The sequence below is a fragment of the Octopus bimaculoides genome, chromosome 24, assembly GCF_046866305.1.
Source record: "Octopus bimaculoides isolate indiv1 chromosome 24, ASM4686630v1, whole genome shotgun sequence".
In the NCBI taxonomy this organism is placed as follows: domain Eukaryota; kingdom Metazoa; phylum Mollusca; class Cephalopoda; order Octopoda; family Octopodidae; genus Octopus; species Octopus bimaculoides.
The window spans coordinates 2711610-2731609 of record NC_142951.1 but is presented as its reverse complement, the minus strand read 5'-3'; the positions used below and the strand labels follow the sequence as shown (position 1 = coordinate 2731609).

The 20000-nt window shown below is 31.5% G+C and overlaps 1 protein-coding gene across 16 annotated transcripts in view; it reads right to left on the bottom strand.

Moving 5' to 3' along the window:
* The window catches only part of LOC128250805 (uncharacterized), a 151735-nt gene that overhangs the window by 110300 nt on the left and 21435 nt on the right, over nt 1–20000 (bottom strand). For all 16 annotated transcript variants that reach the window (XR_016238177.1, XR_016238175.1, XR_016238184.1 and 13 more), the window contains one exon: nt 3484–3636. The gene's annotated coding sequence lies outside the window, so the exon portion shown is untranslated. The remainder of the gene's footprint in view (nt 1–3483; nt 3637–20000) is intronic.

The window sequence follows — 20000 nt, the reverse complement described above, 5'->3', positions numbered from 1 at the left end:
ATGTTATAGCCCAGTCCCTAGACTACTCATTCATTCTTTTTGTTTATTCTTTAAATCTACATTTTATATACTCGTAAGAGAATTTCAAAATGGTAATGTTTCATAGCATCGTGCGAAATAGCATTACGCTATTATATGGTATAATCTATGTATTTCCTGACAAATAAAATGAATCATAACTTTTTGAGAAGATGATACATACAAAGCTTTCGTGAAGAGAGTTTAGAAATGTAAAACGTTGGCAAGATTAGGCTTTATTTAGCAAAATTGTCAGAGTATCATTTCTTTCCTTTCGGTAAGGAAATATTCGAAAATGCTCAAAGGATTTATGCTGGCCAAAACGAAACAAAGAGAATATTAACGAAGAACACAGCAAACTGGTTAAAATGGTTTAAAAGGGAGGCATTACTCGGCAGTTAAATATACATTAGTAAATATATAGCGCTATACTATCCACTAAACACAATTTTCTCTCAGAGAATTATCTTTCAAAGCCTCATAAATCCACTTTAGCGGGAATTGTTAGAATGCATCATTGCCAGAATAAGGCAATAAAACATTATACAAGTCTCAGAATTGTTTTTCCTTTTCTTTCTTTTACTTCGACAAATGTTTATGTTTATGGGTCATTCGAGAGTGTTGCAGGAATAGTTAAATCTACCGTTTTTATTTCGCATCAGTCGATGTCAGAAAAGGGAATTCCATCATATGTTCACTGATCGATAAAATATTTCTAAGGTGCAAAACAGATCAGCTGGATTGAACTTTCCGCCATGCGTATTTTCATGTCTTGATCCGAGCAGGAAGGGAAAGGAAAATGCTTTGCGTTGTTATCATGCTTAATGTGAGTCTTTAAAGTATGGAATATTTACAGGAATGATAGCACAGAGAAGTTAATGCAAAGGTCACATAGATGTAAAATATATATTTGATTTACATGTGTGTAGTTCTCATTTACATTATAGCTCGAGTACTTTCAAATATCCGGGCTATTAACTTCATTTCTCATATATATCGTCATCATTTTCTGCTCTCAGTACACGACTCCCTTTATTAGTCATTTTCTACAGATACTTAATGCGTCAATCACAATATCAATACACACACATGCATATATATATGTATATATATATATATATATATATATATATATATATATATATATATATATACACATAGAGTTATGTGTATTTCATGTATAATTATGTATATATATATATATGTGTGTGTGTGTGTGTGTGTGTGTGTGTGTGTGTGTGTGTGTGTATGTATGTATATGTATATAGGTATGTGCGTGTGTTTGCATAAACTTATGTATTCATAAATTTAAATATTTATACATTCTTATGTGTGCATGTGTTGTTATTGTTGCTGGCACTCCGTCGCTTACGACGTCGAGTGTTCCAGTTGATCCGATCAACGGGACAGCCTGCTCGTGAAAAATTAACGTGCAAGTGGCTGAGCACTCCACAGACACGTGTACCTTTAACGTAGTTCTCGGGAATGTTCAGCGTCACACAGTGTGATAAGGCTGACCCTGTGAATTACAGGCACAACAGAAACAGGAAGTAAGAGTGAGTGAAATTTGTGGTGAAATAGTAGAGCAGGGTTCACTACCATCCCCTGCCGGAGCCTCGAGGAGCTTTTATGACTTTTCGCTCAATAAACACTCACAACACGCGGTCTGGGAATCGAAACCGCGATCCTATGACCGCGAGGCCCCTGCCCTAACCACTGCGCTATTGCGCCTCCACTTGTTCATGTGTAAATGTATAATATATATATATACATACAAATATACATATATATATATATATATATATATATATATATATATATATACATACATACATACACACACACACATATATACGGTAGTAGTGTTACTAGTAGCAGTGTCGATAAAATGAGTACAGTGAACGTGCCTTTGAGAATGGCACATCGAAAGGTTACGAACAGAGTCCTTCTTCAGGGAAAAGTTACAAAGGAGAAAAACTAATGGGACACAGCAGAATTCTGCATTTACTGCACTCTGCTTATCGATTTTACTAAATACCAACTTCTTTACATAGGAACAAAGGCACATACACACGGGTACATTTATATATATATATATATATATATATACACACATATATATATATATATATATATATATATATATATATATATATATATATATATATATATATATATATATATACATATATATAATATGGGTGGCTTGTTATTAAGTTTACAACGGCAAATTTTAGATGTCATTAATGTAACAGTGGCTACAAAGTGGTACCTGCATTGCAAGAAATAAGAGTGAAACTGATTCATTGGCCACAAGAGCACTGTCTTAAAAAGCTGTCGAAGGAGACAAAGCTCCCAAAGGTAACACAGCCATATCACCGGTGATTTCGAATTTTGATGCAGAGGATGCTAATAACATACCCATATTATTTATAGATTTCGCTTTCACCACATTTGATATCAGCACATGTTTCAACATTTTTGCTTATAATTTGACGAGGTGAGTTGAGCTGAACCCTAGGTGAGGTAAGAGCTACTGATAGTTTGAAACCATTGGAGATATGGCTTTATTTGCGACCGTAGGGAGCTTTACCTCTGTTGTCAGCTCCTTCAAATAGTGTTCCAATGGTTAATGAATCGTAGTAACGACTCTGCCAGCTCTCCGCCTTAAATAAGCTTTTCTACTATAGGCACAAGACCCAAAATTCTAAAGGAGGGGCCCAGTCGATTACAATGACCCCAGTGCGTAACTGGTACTTAATCGCTCGACCTTGAAAGGCAAAGTCGACCTCGGCGGAATTCGAACTGAGAAAAAAATGATAGACGATATGCCGCTAAGCATTTCGTCTGACGTGCTAACGATTGTGCCAGATCGCCGCCTTCGCAATAATAATAATAATAATAATAATAATAATAATAATAATAATAATAATAATAATAATATTAATAATAACATTAATCTCTCTAATGTTTATTTTAAATGTTTCTTTCTCTTTGTATCTTCCCTGTTTCCTCTGTTATCTCTTAATCCCTTTCCTGCCTCGTTCGGAGAGCAGTTCTTTTTTTTTCTTTTTTTTTTTAGATACTTACCACTAAATTATAGAGTCGCTATCAATATTTCTTTTAACTAGCTTATCTGCTCTGCCTTAATCTCTTGCCTTAACTCCTCTCTGTCATTTTTTAAATCATATTCCTTACAAACATATTGTGCGTAGTTTTTCTCTTCAAGTCGAAATTTTATTTAACTCAAAATTATTCATATCTTATCTTTGTACAATACACAAAGTTTTTATATCTAACTTGAAATTCCACCATATTATATAGAGATATAACTGTACTGTAGTGTGTGTGTGTGTGTGTGTGTGTGTGTGTGTGTATGTGTGTGTGTGTGTGTGTGTGTGTGTGTGTGTGTGTGTGTGTTGTACATTTGTAGAACTTGTATTTTTAAAATATTTTAAAACTCACCCCCGTGGACTCGGCAGATAGGTTTGGCAGATAGGTTTAGCTCTTTCAGGTCTCTGTTTGGTATTGAAGCTTCGTGCAGTTCTAGTTCAGAAACATCATCTGTTTCAGAAATATTTTTTTTTTAGGAATATATTTTGCTTCACGAATATGTAACTACAATAAAAATGAAGTTAAAGATTAAAGATAAACGAAGGTTTATACATTACAAAAGGACAATACAAAGTGAAAAGTGAAAAAATATTCAATTAACATTCACTGAGCTGCTATAATCCTCTTGTTAATTATGACGTAATTAATTTATAGAGCGGACGAATTGGCTGCATCGTTATTGCACCAGAGAGAATGCTTTGCTATTTATGTTTCAATTCTTTGCTCACTGAGTTCAATTCCTACCGAAGTCAATTTTGTCCTTTTTATTATTTCAGGGTTGATAAAAAAAAGTAAACGTCTAGAAAGTGATATATGCTTATTTTAAACTTTCTCTCTATATTCTGACTGGTTTTCGGTGGTGCAGTGCTGTGAAATAGAGTAGCGCTGTTTGGATCCGAAAATTGCTTCAAAGATGTATGTGTCGGGAAGACAGAAGCATTGATTTGGGGCCCACTGTCATCGCTGCCCCTGCTGGACTGGACTGACTGGATGCAATTGAGTTTCGAGTTGAACCTATAATGAGTCAAAATTTTGCGTAAAATACAGGAGCAGCAAGAAGGTTCCAGAGGGCTGAGGCTTCGGCGAGACGCGTGCGTAGTGAATGGTGCGGAGGCTGAAGGCAGATACTTAACTAGAGAAGGAGGAGGAGGAAAAACAAAATGGTTTGGAATGTGCGAATAGTAGTGACATAAGCTCAGTTAGTTCTGACTAAAAGCAAATACAATAACGGTAGAAAAGGCAGTGAGGGGACACATCACGTCTGTGGAGTACAGAAGAAGACGAGTCTGCCAGGGTTTTTTTTTTCTGCAGCAAGTCTGGTGGCCGGTTACTGGGGGCAACTAGAATGCCGAAGCGCTCGTAGAAACGGACAAAGATCCATTTACATTTTTTTTTTGGCTTGTGAATATATCTATGTGTTGCTATGAGAGTATAGACATATCAGTATCTCTTTACGTACTTGTGTGTTTATATCCAAATGTGTATAGGTATATATGTATGTATGTATATATATATATATATATATATATATATATATATATATATATATATATATATATATATATATATATATATATATACACATATATCTAGTAAGTATGTATCCCTGTGTCAATACTGGCGATGCCTGCGTGGACATAGCTTCTAGGCAGACGTATATATATATATATATATATATATATATATATATATATATATATATATCCATATATATATATAACTGTGTGTATGTGTATGTATTTATAAAGAACGAAAGTAATGTATATATAATTTAATATATAACATAAACTACTATAATATTATATATGGTAATATGTGTTACGACATGCATATAAAATTGTATCGATTGCTAATTATATTTTTCTTTCATTTAATACATTTCCTTAAAATGTTTTATGTTACCTCGCGCGTTTATTTAACAATTACATCCTGTTCTTTTTAATTTTTTGTTTGTTTGTTTGTGTTTTGCGCTCTGCTGTTTCTTTTCTTTCTTGATCTGTTTTGTTTTATTTTAGTGTGTTTTTTTCTCTCTGCTGCAGAGAATATTTACCAATATTTCATGCCTTCAATGTTTTCTTTTATTTCATTCCAAGTGACTTACAAATACTATGGGGAGGCATGAGCATATCACGTATAAAAACAACTGCATTGCCTTCATATATGTATATATAATCAGCTTTATATATACATATATATTTATATATATATATATATATATATATATATATATATATATATATATATATATATATATATATATATATATATATATATATGTGTGTGTGTGTGTGTGTGTGTGTGCTCTTATACATGCATATATATATATATATATTTATATATATATATATATATATATATATGTGTGTGTGTGTGTGTGTGTGTGTATGTATATGTACATATAGTATATCTATAATTATTCTATATATATTTATTTGCATATATATATTTTTATGTATCTTTTGAATTTTGCGGAAATACGCATTAAATACTACTTTGAAAAACTCAAAAGAGAAAACCTGGGGCATGCTTGCAAGTAATTTCGGATTTAATATATTTGTGTATACGTGTGTATTTGCACGTGCATATATGAGTGGGGCTCTGCATGTGGCTGTCTGTGTGTGTATGTGCGACTGTGTTTATGTACGTATGAACATACATATAAGCGTACATGAAAATATCTAGAAGTATATAGGCATGGGTATGCGTGCATGTGTGTGTATGCATATATGCCAGTATATATGTTTGTTTGTTTCTGCATATAAGTATAGTATATATATATACATATATGTACTTACGTGTATATATATATATATATATATATATATATATATATATATATATATATATATATATATATATATATATATATATATATATATATATATATACATATATATATATATACATACATATATATACGTACATATATGCATATATATAAATGTATGTATATATACATGTATGTATGTATATATATATATATATATATATATATATATATATATATATATATATATATATATATGCATATATATATGCATATATATGTATATATATATATATATATATATATATATATATATATATATATATATATATATATATATATATATATATATATATATATATATGTATATATATGCATATATATATATATATATATATATATATATATATATATATATATATATATATATATATATTTATACAAACGCATATAGCTATGTGTATTGATATACACGGCAAAAAGTAACTTGCCAGCAAAAAATAAAATAACAAAAAGAACAAAATATAAACACAATAATTATGGAAATCAATAGAGTTGTCATTTCAGAAACAAAAGAAGAGAATATCTTTGATGCTAGCCTCCAGATATTTGAAACAGTTTTGCAAATAATTTAATTAAGACAAACTAGCAATAACGTCAAACAACAATAAACAAAGAGAAGGCACCATTTTTCAAAATGCTTCAATAATGATATGGTATCGATTCTTTGGCAGGAAGTCTTCATGCACCACACAGGCAACATAGCTTTACAAAGACACACTGCCAGATATATCCGTGTGTTTGTTTGCGTGGCTGTGTATGTGAGTGTGACGGTTTGGGTGTTGAATATATGTATTATTTTCTTCACCATGAGAATGCGTGTGTGCCTTTTTAAGGTTTTGTTTCGCTATGTACTGCATGAAAATATAATTCCGCATGAATATATGTATATATATATATATATATATATATATATATATATATATATATATATATATATATATATATATATATATATATATACATATATATGGACACATAATCTCATATATGTATAGGCATGTATATACATGGCAATATATATAGAGATACATATGTGTGTATATCGATATACATGTATGTATATATATATATATATATATATATATGTCGATAGATAGATATGTCAATGAATATAAGCACACACAAACACATACACACACATACATATATATATACATATACACATTTGTGTTGTGTATGCATATATTTATTTTCACTTATACACCTACATTTAAAATGTATATTGATGTACACAATTTTGTTTATTAATGTATTGAGAGATGCATATTTTCAAAAGAACGAGACGTAAAAATATAATACAGAATATTAATTGTATAATGTACGTCAACACATATCCCCTATATTCATATATTGCTTATCTGCGTATGTAAATTATAATATATAAAATACGTATAGGTATATCTGTCTTTGTATGCATATATAAAGACAAACATGTGTATTTATACATTTGTATATATACATATATATATATATATATATATATATATATATATATATATATATATATATATATATATGTATAGCTATAAAAATGCATAATACCGATGTCTCTTTCTTTCTTTTGTTGCCATTCCTGTCAAATTATATAAATATAAATATATATATATATATAAATATATATATATATATATATATATATATATATATATATATATATATATATGTATATATATGTATGCGTGTGTGTGTGTGCGTGTGTGTGTGTGTGTGTGCGTGTGTGTGTGTGTGTGTGTGTGTGTGTGTGTGTGTGTGTGTGTACACACTTATGTTTATTTACATATTTAAATTCAGCCACGAATGTGCGACGATGCGCCTTTTGACCAGCAGTCTGTAACATCTTATTGTCTGGGCGATACAACGAAATATATATACATACACACATTTATATATATATATATATATATATATATATATATATATATATATATATATATATATATATATATACATATATACAAAATGTGTATATACACGCATACATACGTACATTTGTACATATATTCTTATGAATGAAATCTCTTATGCAAGAAAGCCACAGTAAAATAGAAGCTTATTTCCTACGTAACGAAATGCATTTATAATATTTAAAAGAATATAAAGTAAATTAAGTAGAACAAAAAACTCTTCCTTTAGCCTCGCAGTGAATCAGCGATGTTAATGACTTCGCAGAAATAAAATTACATTCTATCTCACAGATTTATATGCATCTATATTTATAAGCGCGCTTCTTTGTGTATGTCTGCGTGCACGCCTGTGTGTGTACGTGTGTGTGTTTGTGTGAAGTTGTTTATATACATATGTATAGACCATTGTGTCTTGTCATTTAAGCTACGTTTTACTTTCGGGCGACTTCGTCTTTAGTGTTTCTCATGTTAAATAATACTTTTCTTATTTCTAAATATTATAAGATATGGTAACACAGATCAACACGATATAAAAACATTCCTTCACCGTCTTATTGATGCAAATTGATATTCTCACAGAAATTATTTCTTGTACAAAAACTATATTTCTTTTCCACCTGTATATACCTGCGTCTTCATATTTTAGATTGCTTTTTTATCACAGAAACATAAATACGACGTGCGTTCAAAACGTTAACGCCTTTACTTTCTCCTGCCAAATTTGATGCCGTGAGAGGAAAATCATTTACGTGGGAGGTGACGCCAACCTTTCTACGTATATATGAAAACTTTCGTGCCCGTCGACTATCTCGGTCCACGGCTGTTACGTTTGAAAACATTCGTGTAATGCGCGCTCGTCGGATTTTCGTCTCTGAACAAGATAATGAATAGATCTAGAAGAGACCTTAAAACCGAGTCACATCACTAATGTCTGTGTCGTGGTTTGCGCAATCCGGCGTGCCCTGAGTGATTTCCATACGGAGTTGCTTTGCTATTCAGTTGAGGCTCTCTGTATTCACAAATCATCCGTTAAAATAGAATGCCCTCATCTTATACCGATTCGCACTTTGCGGGAAATTCCTTGGATTGTTACACGGCGGCCTTCCATGATTATCCGCCGAACCTTCTCAGTGAGTCTTTCGTTTCGGTTTATGGTTGGTCTGCCTGAGCGTTCCTCGCTCTCCATGGAGGTCCGGCCATGTTCGAAGAGGTTGTTCTGAGTCTTGCCCATGGAATCATTGCGAAAGGTCATCTTCTGTATGGTTTGAGCATGAACATGACCAATCTTTTAGTAAAGCTTCGTGAAATATTTCTACCGATGTGCATAAAGTATGGCTCCACCTCCAACGCAAAATATTTTCGGCCACGCAGTATTAGTTTTTGCGAAGAAAAAAAAAATCAGATACTTTTTGAACGTACCTCGTATGTATCCATTAAGATAATATACGCCAATTCCCACACTGAAATACATGAACTGTTGTAGTATTCATATGAACCATGAGATTCGCCTCGTCAACAAGGTTCAGTAAAAAAAAAATTATAATAACGGTATATTCAACCGAGGAAGTATCTTGTCAGAAGTCTTCTAAGGTGAAATGGCCATACCTTCAATTCCCTTCCATATTTTGCTCTTTGCTTCCTCACCCATTCTCCTTCCACAACTATGCTATGACATAAATAACATATATGTATATATATATATATATATATATATATATATATTATATATATATATATATATATATATATATATATATATATAAATATATATATATATATATATATATATATATATATATATATATATATACGTATATATATGTATATATATATATTTATATATATATATATATATATATATATATATATATATATATATATATATATATATATATATATATATATATATATATGTATATATATATAAACATATATATATATATATATATATGCATACATATTCATGCATATGTATGTATGTATATATATGTAAACATCTCGCCCCTTCTCTCTCTATCTCTCATTATATTTGTGTGGGTCAGTATGTGGGTCTGTATGTGTGTCTGTTTATCCTGCATCTATATGTACACATGTATATATATATATATATATATATATATATATATATATATATATATATATATATATATATATGCATGTATATGTATATATACACACACACACACAAACACACATGTATGTGCCTGCATACATACATACACAAACACATATCTTCTGTACGCAGGGAAGAAAAAACAAAATGAAAGTAGAAAACAGGAGGGATGTCACTTCCTCTACTACTTTCATATAATTTTCTTTCTCCGTTCAACAACGGACGCTGTTTGAAATCGAATATCTCTCTATGTTAGATTTATTCCTTCACATTCTGCCATCTTAGTTTCTTCATTGATTGTATTTCCTTCTTTACTATTCAATTCTGAGATACTGTATCATTATTCTTCATCGTGTGGAAATATATACACTCACCACGCATATGAATATATACACAAATAATCATATGCACAGATATACATATAAATACATCCATACATATGTATATATATAAATGTGTGTATGTATGCATATATGCATATGGACATCTATATTTATACGTAAGTATATACATATATGCATATATATATATATATATATATATATATATATATATATATATATATATATATATATATATATATGTACGTATATATTCATTTATATATATATATATATATATATATGTACGTATATATTCATTTATATATATATATATATATATATATATATATATATATATATATATATATACATTTATATACATATATATGCATTTATATATATATATATATATATATATATATATATATATATATATATATATATGTGTGTGTGTGTGTGTGTATATGTATATATATATATATATATATATATATATATATATATATATATATACATTTATATATACATACATATATATATTTATATATATATGTATGTATGCATGTATGTATGTATGTGTGCATGTATATATGTATGTATATGCATATATATGTATGCATGTACGTCACTATAAATTTATCAATATAATGTATTTAACATTTGTGCGTAGCTGAAAGCCAGAAGCTTCACTTTTCGTTCCGTAAAAAAACATTTTTTATTGACAGCTTATATAAGAAAATTACAATATATTTCAGAAATATCTGAAGCGAAATCGCCGACGAAGTGGGGGCGAGAGAGCGACAGATACGTGTTCCACCTTTCGTTTCAGCTTGACTGTGATATATACTTTTGTCACTGCCATACCGAGAATGAAGGAGCAGGTCTCAAGTATACAGTGTTTTGCAAAGGAGACGCAGACGCAGATTAAAAGTCCACTTATGGAACAGAAATAATGCTATAATACAAAAAGAAAAAAAGAAAAGTTTTCGATGCAACATAACGTACGCGTGTAATTTGAAAAGCAATACGTGTAGGGTTTCGTCCGGGAAAATCCTTTTATAGAGTTATTAAATTTTTCCCGATACACATATTAAAAACTATCAAGAAACACACGGTAGGTTGCTTAAACCTGAATGAAACAACTAAAAGAAAAGTCATTAAGATAACTTAGAAGAAGTCATCGCGATAGCACATGGCCCAGTGGTTAGGGTGTTGCACACACGATTGCCAGACCGTTGGTTCGATTCCCGAACCGGCATTCTGTAGTAAATTACTTCCTTTCTCGTTCTACTAGTACTGCATGAAAACCAGCTTACCAAAGACTACACCCAACCTTTCGTTTATATGTGGTGAAAAGCAACTGGTGGTGGTGGTGGTCGTGGTGGTGGTCGTGATAGAGGAGAACGAGAAGAAGAAGAAGAAGACGAAGAAGAAGTGGAAACAGAAGGCGAAGGGGGGGTAGCAGGAAAGAAAGCAGAAGATTAAAAGAAACAACAACACTACCTTACCACCAGCAACAACAACACCAGCGAAAACTACAGCCTTGACACCAAGCATCACCAGCAACAACAACAGCAACATAGCTAGTGCATGTTTCGACTCCAATGCCGCAGTATATATTTAGATATCTCTAATCTACTGGTCCTCGTTTATTATGTACAGTTTCACAATGAATATTATACTAACATTTCCCAACGGTTCTTTTCTTTTCTTTCCTTTTTCCTCTCCTTTGGCCTTGTATTGTGTTAGCAGGTGTCTCATATTTTATTGTGATTATTTTCTTATCTTTAATTCTTTCTGTTTTTAATTCAGGAAGACTAACATAGAGGAAGATACGTTGAAGTTCCACAGTATATATAATTTCCGTAATTCTCGGCTTTACCATCTTTTCAATAGCACTGATTCTGCAGGAAGTTTCATCCTAAGACTTATGATATTTTCTTCTTCGTTTCTTTCTTTTTTTTTTTCGCTTTTCGTTCTCAAGGATACCTATTTATATCCATTATTTTCATTTTTTTTTCGATTCTCTTGGTTTAGTTAGTTAACCATTGGAACGTTCATTGTTTCACATGTTCCTCGATTCCATTCATTCGACATAATAATAAAAATATGAGAAGTTAGACTGACAACACCAGTCTGGTGGTGGTGGTGGTGGTGGTGGTGGTGGTGGTGGTGGTGGTGGTGGTGGTGGCGGCGGTGGCGGTGGCGGCGGCGGCGGCGGCGGCGGCGGCGGTGGCGGCGGCGGCGGTGGCGGCGGCGGTGACGGTGGCGGTGGCGGCGGTGGTGTTGGTGGCGGTGGCGGTGGTTATGGTGTCGATGACGCCGGCGGCGGTGGCGGCGGCGGTGACGGTGGCGGCGGTGGCGGTGGCGGTGGCAGTTGTGATTGTGATGGTGATGGTGATGATGGTGGGGTGGGGTGGAGAAAGAGAAAGAAGTGAAGAAGAAGAAGAAGAAGAAGAAGAAGAAGAAGAAGAAGAAGAAGAAGAAGAAGAAGAAGAAGAAGAAGAGAAGAAAAGAAGAAGAAGAAGAAGAAGAAGAAGAAGAAGAAGAAGAAGAAGAAGAAGAAGAAGAAGAAGAAAAAGAAGAAGAAGAAAAAGAACAGCAATATCGAAAAATATCTCAGGAATGAGAACCCAATTTCGAAATTTCCCCAAGACACCTCATGAAGGCTGTCGGGTATATATAATAATTGTTAGATCAACACAACTAAGAAACGACATGAACATCAGCTAAATATAGTCGCTAACACAAATGATGTCACTTTGCACTGGTATATTTTCATCTATATTGGCGGAGAGTTAAAGGCCAACAAATCTGACATCCTTATTCAGGACAGAAAGGACTAGAAGTATATACTTATCGACCTTGTTATAACTTCTGAAGGAGACTTCCACGAAAATCAAAGATAAACTGACCAAGTACAAAGAGCTGAAGATTGAAATCATCAAATGAATTTTAATGTTCGGTTAAATGCCCATTAATTTTACACAGTTGCATTCACATGAAACAATCATGCATATTTTATATTCATTTCTTTAACGTCAAGTGTACGTGTCATGGTTTCTGTTATACAGATAAATAAGATAATTATATAGTTTTACTCATTCAGTGTATTCTAATATTTGCTGACTTGGCATTAATACATCCATTATACTTGATAGTCTCATATCGTCAAAGATAATTGTAACTCTCACTAAGCTGTACAGTTTTCATTGTGATGCCGCATCTCCTTCGATGCCGGGGAAAACAGGGAGTAATTAATGAATAAACGCTTGGCTGGAACTTACTTGCCTCTTGGCTTATTTTTCATATTCTTGAAGAGGAAAGCATACACTACACGTCTGCACTTCCGTCCGGCTGGAATCGTTTATAGTGGATTGTATTTGAAATAATTACAGAAACGCAATCGCGTTTATATGGTAAGACGTTTGATTCCCAGCCACATGGTTCCTCGTTCAATCCTACAGCGTGTCACTTCGTCTTCTGCAGTAACTTCGAGTAGACTAAAGTCTAGTTAGTGGATTTAATAGAGAAAACAATAAAAGAAGTCCGATGTTGGTGTGTTTATGTCTCCGTAATTTAATAGTTTGACAAATGTAACCGATAGAATAAGTACTAGGCGTAGAAAGAATAAGTCCTGGGGTCGATTTCTTTGAATAAATCCCTTTAAGATGGTGCTCCAGCAAGGCTGCAGTGAAATGACTGAAATAAGTGAAAAAGTGAAAGAATAACTAAAAATATTTGTTAATTATAAAGTAATATGCGAAACCACATATTTGGGTCTCATTATTATAGAATATTGTTTCAACGGTTTCATATTACCCTGGGGTAACTTGAAATCGAGTCAATCGTATCTCTTATGATTTCTGATTACTCCATAAAATGTTTCCCCAAATATTCGTCACATTCTGTGTGAATGTGTGCGTGTCTGTATGAATCTGTGTGTTTGTGTGTGTGTGTCTGTGTGTATGTGTGAATGTATGTGAGTCTGTATGTATCTGTTTAAATGTGTGTGTCTGTGTGTGTTTTCTTTCAGTTTCCCTCTTCCAAAACCAACTGCATCGCTTTGGTCAACTCCGTGCTATTGCAGAAGACACTTGGTGTGGGACTGAACCCGAACCTACGTCGCTGGAGAGTAAACAACTCACCAAACAGCCTATTTTTGTATAATAATTGTGTATGAATAATATTTGTTTTGTATAGGAGTATATTTCGTTTTCTTCTGAAGTGTACGTTCAGGAATGTATATTGTTTATTGAAACAAATTTCGATCGCTAGTTTGTTATTAAAAAATATTTTCGTTTTTAAAATATTGCAGACACGGAAACTCCGATGTTCAAAGCGAATTTTTTTAACGGCATCATAAAATTGTTAGAGGAGGTAATGAAAAAAAAAAAAGAATCATATTAAAATACTTACTGTTGATGATTGTTTAACTTATTTCTTTTCCATTCATACAAACATTCCTATGTTTCATTATCAATAACTATTAAAAGAATATATAAACACACAACTAGAGATGTAATAATTCTCTTTTTTCTACCCCTTCATGATATGAGCTAAGATACCAGGAACAATGGAAGTTTCAGCAACGGAATATACAATCGGAAATATATAAACAATGAAGAGATGGAAAGCGATATATAAAGCAATAAGTAAACCGTTAAATTTGCTATGTTGGATTTTGAGATTGTAAAAGACGCTTGCAGTGAAGTAACATTTGTCGTTTAGCACAAAACAACATTGAAAACCATATTTTCATAAAGGCTATATATAAAATTGGAATTTATAAGAATTTTCTAGACAGTAGAGATATTGATAATTGTTTTCATTCAGTAAATATTAGATAACTCTTACTAAATAATAAACAGCTTTCTGCATCATAGTAGCAATAAAAGCGTCTAGCTGTAAATTATTCCTCATACTCATTTTCCATGTGTGTATGTCAATATTTATGTCTATATATGTATACGTGAATGTGGGACTGCGTCTGTGTGCGTGAAAGTTCGACACACGCAATGCTTACAAAATAAGTGAAATTTGGTTATTATTAGGATTATCACAGGCTAAGCGTAATGAAAACATGGAATTGATAAACATAAAGTTAATCAGCCACCAAGTAAGACATACATGAATAAATATATATGTGTGCGTGTTTGTGTGTGTATGTGTGTAACTTTATATATAAACATGTATATATGATTATATATGTACGTGTGTATAATATATAAAGATATATGAAGAGAGATTGAGTGAGAGGGAGAGGCAAACATATTCTTTGTGTGTGTGTATGTATATATATATATATATATATATATATATATATATATATATATGTATATATATATATATATATATATATATATATATATATATATATATATATATATATATATATATATATATATATATATGTATATGAATATGTGTATGAATGTATATATATATATATATATATATATATATATATATATATATATATATGTGTGTGTGTGTGTGTGTGGTTGGAAAATTTCCTGTCTGCAGTAAATGTACGTATAAAGTGTTTAAAATGCATTGTGAATAATCATTTTAGAAATGGTATTCTCAACCGCCTGCGTGTGAATGACATTTCAAAATTGTTCGTATATTCTGAAATATAACAACAATGATCATATGCCTTCCGGGGAGTCGTACTAGTAAACGCCATTTTTCTTGTCGTTTAAACAATAGGAAAACAACACAATATATAAAATCATAGCCCACAAAAACATCATCATATCACTTCAGTAAACTCCAGAAACACACACAACAGCTCTGTGTTGTTGACATTAGCAGAAATGTCAAGAAAAAAAAACTAATATAAGAAGCGGCAACTGAAGATATTACGCACCCCCCCCCCCCACACACACACCCCACACACACACACGCACACATATATATATATATATATATATATATATATATATATATATATATATATATATATATATATATAATTTTCATTCTCCCTTTTCTTCTCACGTATTTGCAAAACAAAATTGAAACATAGAAACAATAATTAAATCAAAAATTTAAAATGGTAATATTTTTACTATAAGGAAGAGATTTTTTTCTTTTTAATTTTTAGAATTTTTTTTCTGAAGAAAGGTGTTTTCAAAAAGTATGCCACAGGCCAAATTAATTAGTTTTCAATTTGAAAGTATCAAAATATCTTTAAATATATACACACACACACACACACACATACACACACACATACACACACACACACACACACACACACACACACACACACACACACACACACACACACACATATATATATATATATATATATATATATATATATATATATATATACGGACGCAGACATGAGAGTAACATCTGTTTATTTTAATATATTTCTCTGATTGTAAATACATACACGCAAGATATTTTGTCTATGTACATATATATTGTATATATATATTTAGTATATAGTTATTAATATACATACATACATGCTGGGATATAACTATATGTATTTGTATTTATCTACATATACACAAGCACGCACACACTCGTACATATATATATATATATATATATATATATATATATATATATATCCATGCGTATGTATGTATACATATATAATGTTATATAAGATGATGTTAAAACGTCGTGCAAAATAAATTGTTGATTGCTTGAAAGTACCTCCTCTTCCAGAGAATGTACGACAATCGTTCTGTTAGCAATAGAAATAACTGCAGAATAACGGGGAAATAATTCTACTGGAGTCACATTGCATAAATGGAAAGACAATTTCATTAGAGAAAAAGCTGTGAGGATGTGTTTCTGCAATCAGACCGAGATTTCATCAGAAGCGGAATCCTGTATTGCGATGTAAGCTACTTAAAACCAGGCTAAGCTCAAAATACGTATTCGTTATAATTTTCTATCAACTCAAATCGTGACATGAAACGTATCTAGATTTTCGTTGCTTATCTTTTTGTTGTATTTCTAAGCTTTCACCCTTTCGGGGCCGATAAAATAAGTACTAGTTTCAACACTGAGGCCTTGTGCCAAAATGTGAAATCATTATTATTATTATTATTAATGTTGTTGCTGTTGGCGTTTTGTGCTACTTTAATTATTATTACTAGCGCGACCCGTGAATATTTCACGGAATTAACGATGAACTTTCTGACAACTTTATTCGAAGAAACTGAAAGCGTAGCCGGTGTTGTGTATGTGTGGAAAGATAGTTGTTCATCTGTTCGTCAACTCATTGAATATGAAAGAAATTGGAATACGATGATTACATTAATCTGACAGTTGATACAACGACGACCGCAGTTTAAACACTGACAAAAATAAAATATAGAAGATAAAGGTTAGAATTTGGTAAGTTAATGTGAACACGAATTCAATTCAGTTACTTATGGTAACAAGAGATAACTGCTAAATCCGAGCTGAAATCTGCGTCGTGAAACAAGCAATACATGTTACGTAAATATCTTACAGACGCGATGCAGAGTTAGAACATTTTATATGCTTCGTGAAAGAAAAATGAACTCGAATCGCACATCAACAGAAAATAAGAGATCCGGGTAGCAACGGAATGAGAAAAACAATCAGCATGAGAAGTATAAGATTGTTAGAAATAAAATTCCATTATATATTTTTTCCAACGGTTGAAGCCTTATAACTTTTGCAAATTAATTCCAGAAATGACGAAGATGTTACACACTGGATGAGTTGAAATTCAAATTAAAACGAGAAAAATTTATTCGTTGACAATTTCAAGCATGACGCAGTGGAATGATGGCGTTCGAAATATTCAGAACAAGCATAAGAAGAACATACACACATAAATATTACGTACATACCAGCATACATGTATACATGCTATAAGTATATACATGCATATATATACATACATATATATATATATATATATATATATATATATATATATATATATATATATATATATATATATATATATGTGTGTGTGTGTGTGTGTGTGTGTGTGTGTGTGTGTGCGTGTGTGTGTGTAAATATGTATATATATATATATATATATATATATATATATATATATGTATACATATATATACATATACATGTATATATATATATATATATATATATATATATATATATATATATATATATATATATATATATATATGTATATATATATATATATATATATATATATATATATATATATGAAAATATGTGTAGCTTCTATGCACATAATATATATTTTTATATTTATATATACTCGTGGGACTTGTGGACATTCCACATAACGAAAACGATTTCGTTCACTTTAAGAATGAAAGGATTTTTATTTTTCATTTTCTAAGTTATTTCAGCTGTTCACTACCAGTGAACTAAGGTGACACCTCTTATTTTTCGAACACCTTCCAGAGTATTCGAGCGGTTCCAAGCAGTACTGTGTTCTGCAAGAGCTCCATCCTTATTGCAGCCCCTATGTGTTCGACGTACTGCGGCCACTATTTGTTCCAAGTACTGCAGACCCTAAATATTATTATTATTAATATTATCGTTCAGTAGTTTTATTTTTATAACGTGCTTTCACTTCACTACCGAGCGCAGCTCTGTGCGCCTTGGGTATGTGCTGTGGATTGCTGTGGTGCTCTTATGTTTACTGTATTGAAAGTGTTTTGCGTAGAATGTGTGCAGTACCCAGTAGTGCAATTTTCTGTATGTTATATATATTTGTAAGTCCTGGTGTTTTTGTTATGTATTTGTCTGAATATTTTTTTTATTATACCTAAGGCACCTACTACGATAGGAATTGTTTTTGTTTGTAGATTCCACATTCGAGTTATCTCTATTTCCAGGTCTTTGTATTTTGAAAGTTTTTCCATTTCTTTTAGAGAAACGCTGTCATCAATTAGACAACTATATCTGGTCTATTTGCCTTAATTTCTCTATCTGTGTGTATTGGCATATCCCAGAGTATGGTTGCTTTCTCGTTTTCTGTGACCTTTTCTGGTGTGTGTATATACCATCTTTTTTCTGTTGTTATTCCATAGTGTTGGCATAGCTTCCAGTGTATATAGGTCCCAGCTTTGTCATGTTTGTGAAGATATTCCTTCTTAGCCAGGACTGGGCAGCCAGAGATAATATTATTTATTGTTTCTTGTCCATCTCCACAGATTCTACAGTTACTTGTTATGTTTCTTTTCATTATGTGATTTTGGTAATTTCTGGTGGGGAGGCTTTGGTCTTGTGCAGCAATTAAAAATCATTCAGTCTCTGCTTTGAGTCCTGAGCTTCTCAACCATTGCTAGGATTTTTCTCTGTCTATTCCTTTTGCATTTAGTTTAGCCCGGTATTTACCATGTAGGGGCTTTTCTGCTGATGCCTTATTATTATTATTATTATTATTATTATTATTATTATTATTATTATTATTATTATTATTATTATTATTATTATTATTATTATTATCTTTTTCTAAAACTGCATGATTGAATCCAGAGCCTATACTAACCGATATACGCAAATATCCATGTATATGCTGATGCATATTTATATGTGCATACAGGCACACACACACACACACACACACACACACACACACACACACACACATATATATATATATATATATATATATATATATATATATATATATGTATGTATATATATATACAATTAAATATATGTGATTCTAGGCATATTTTCTTGGTGTG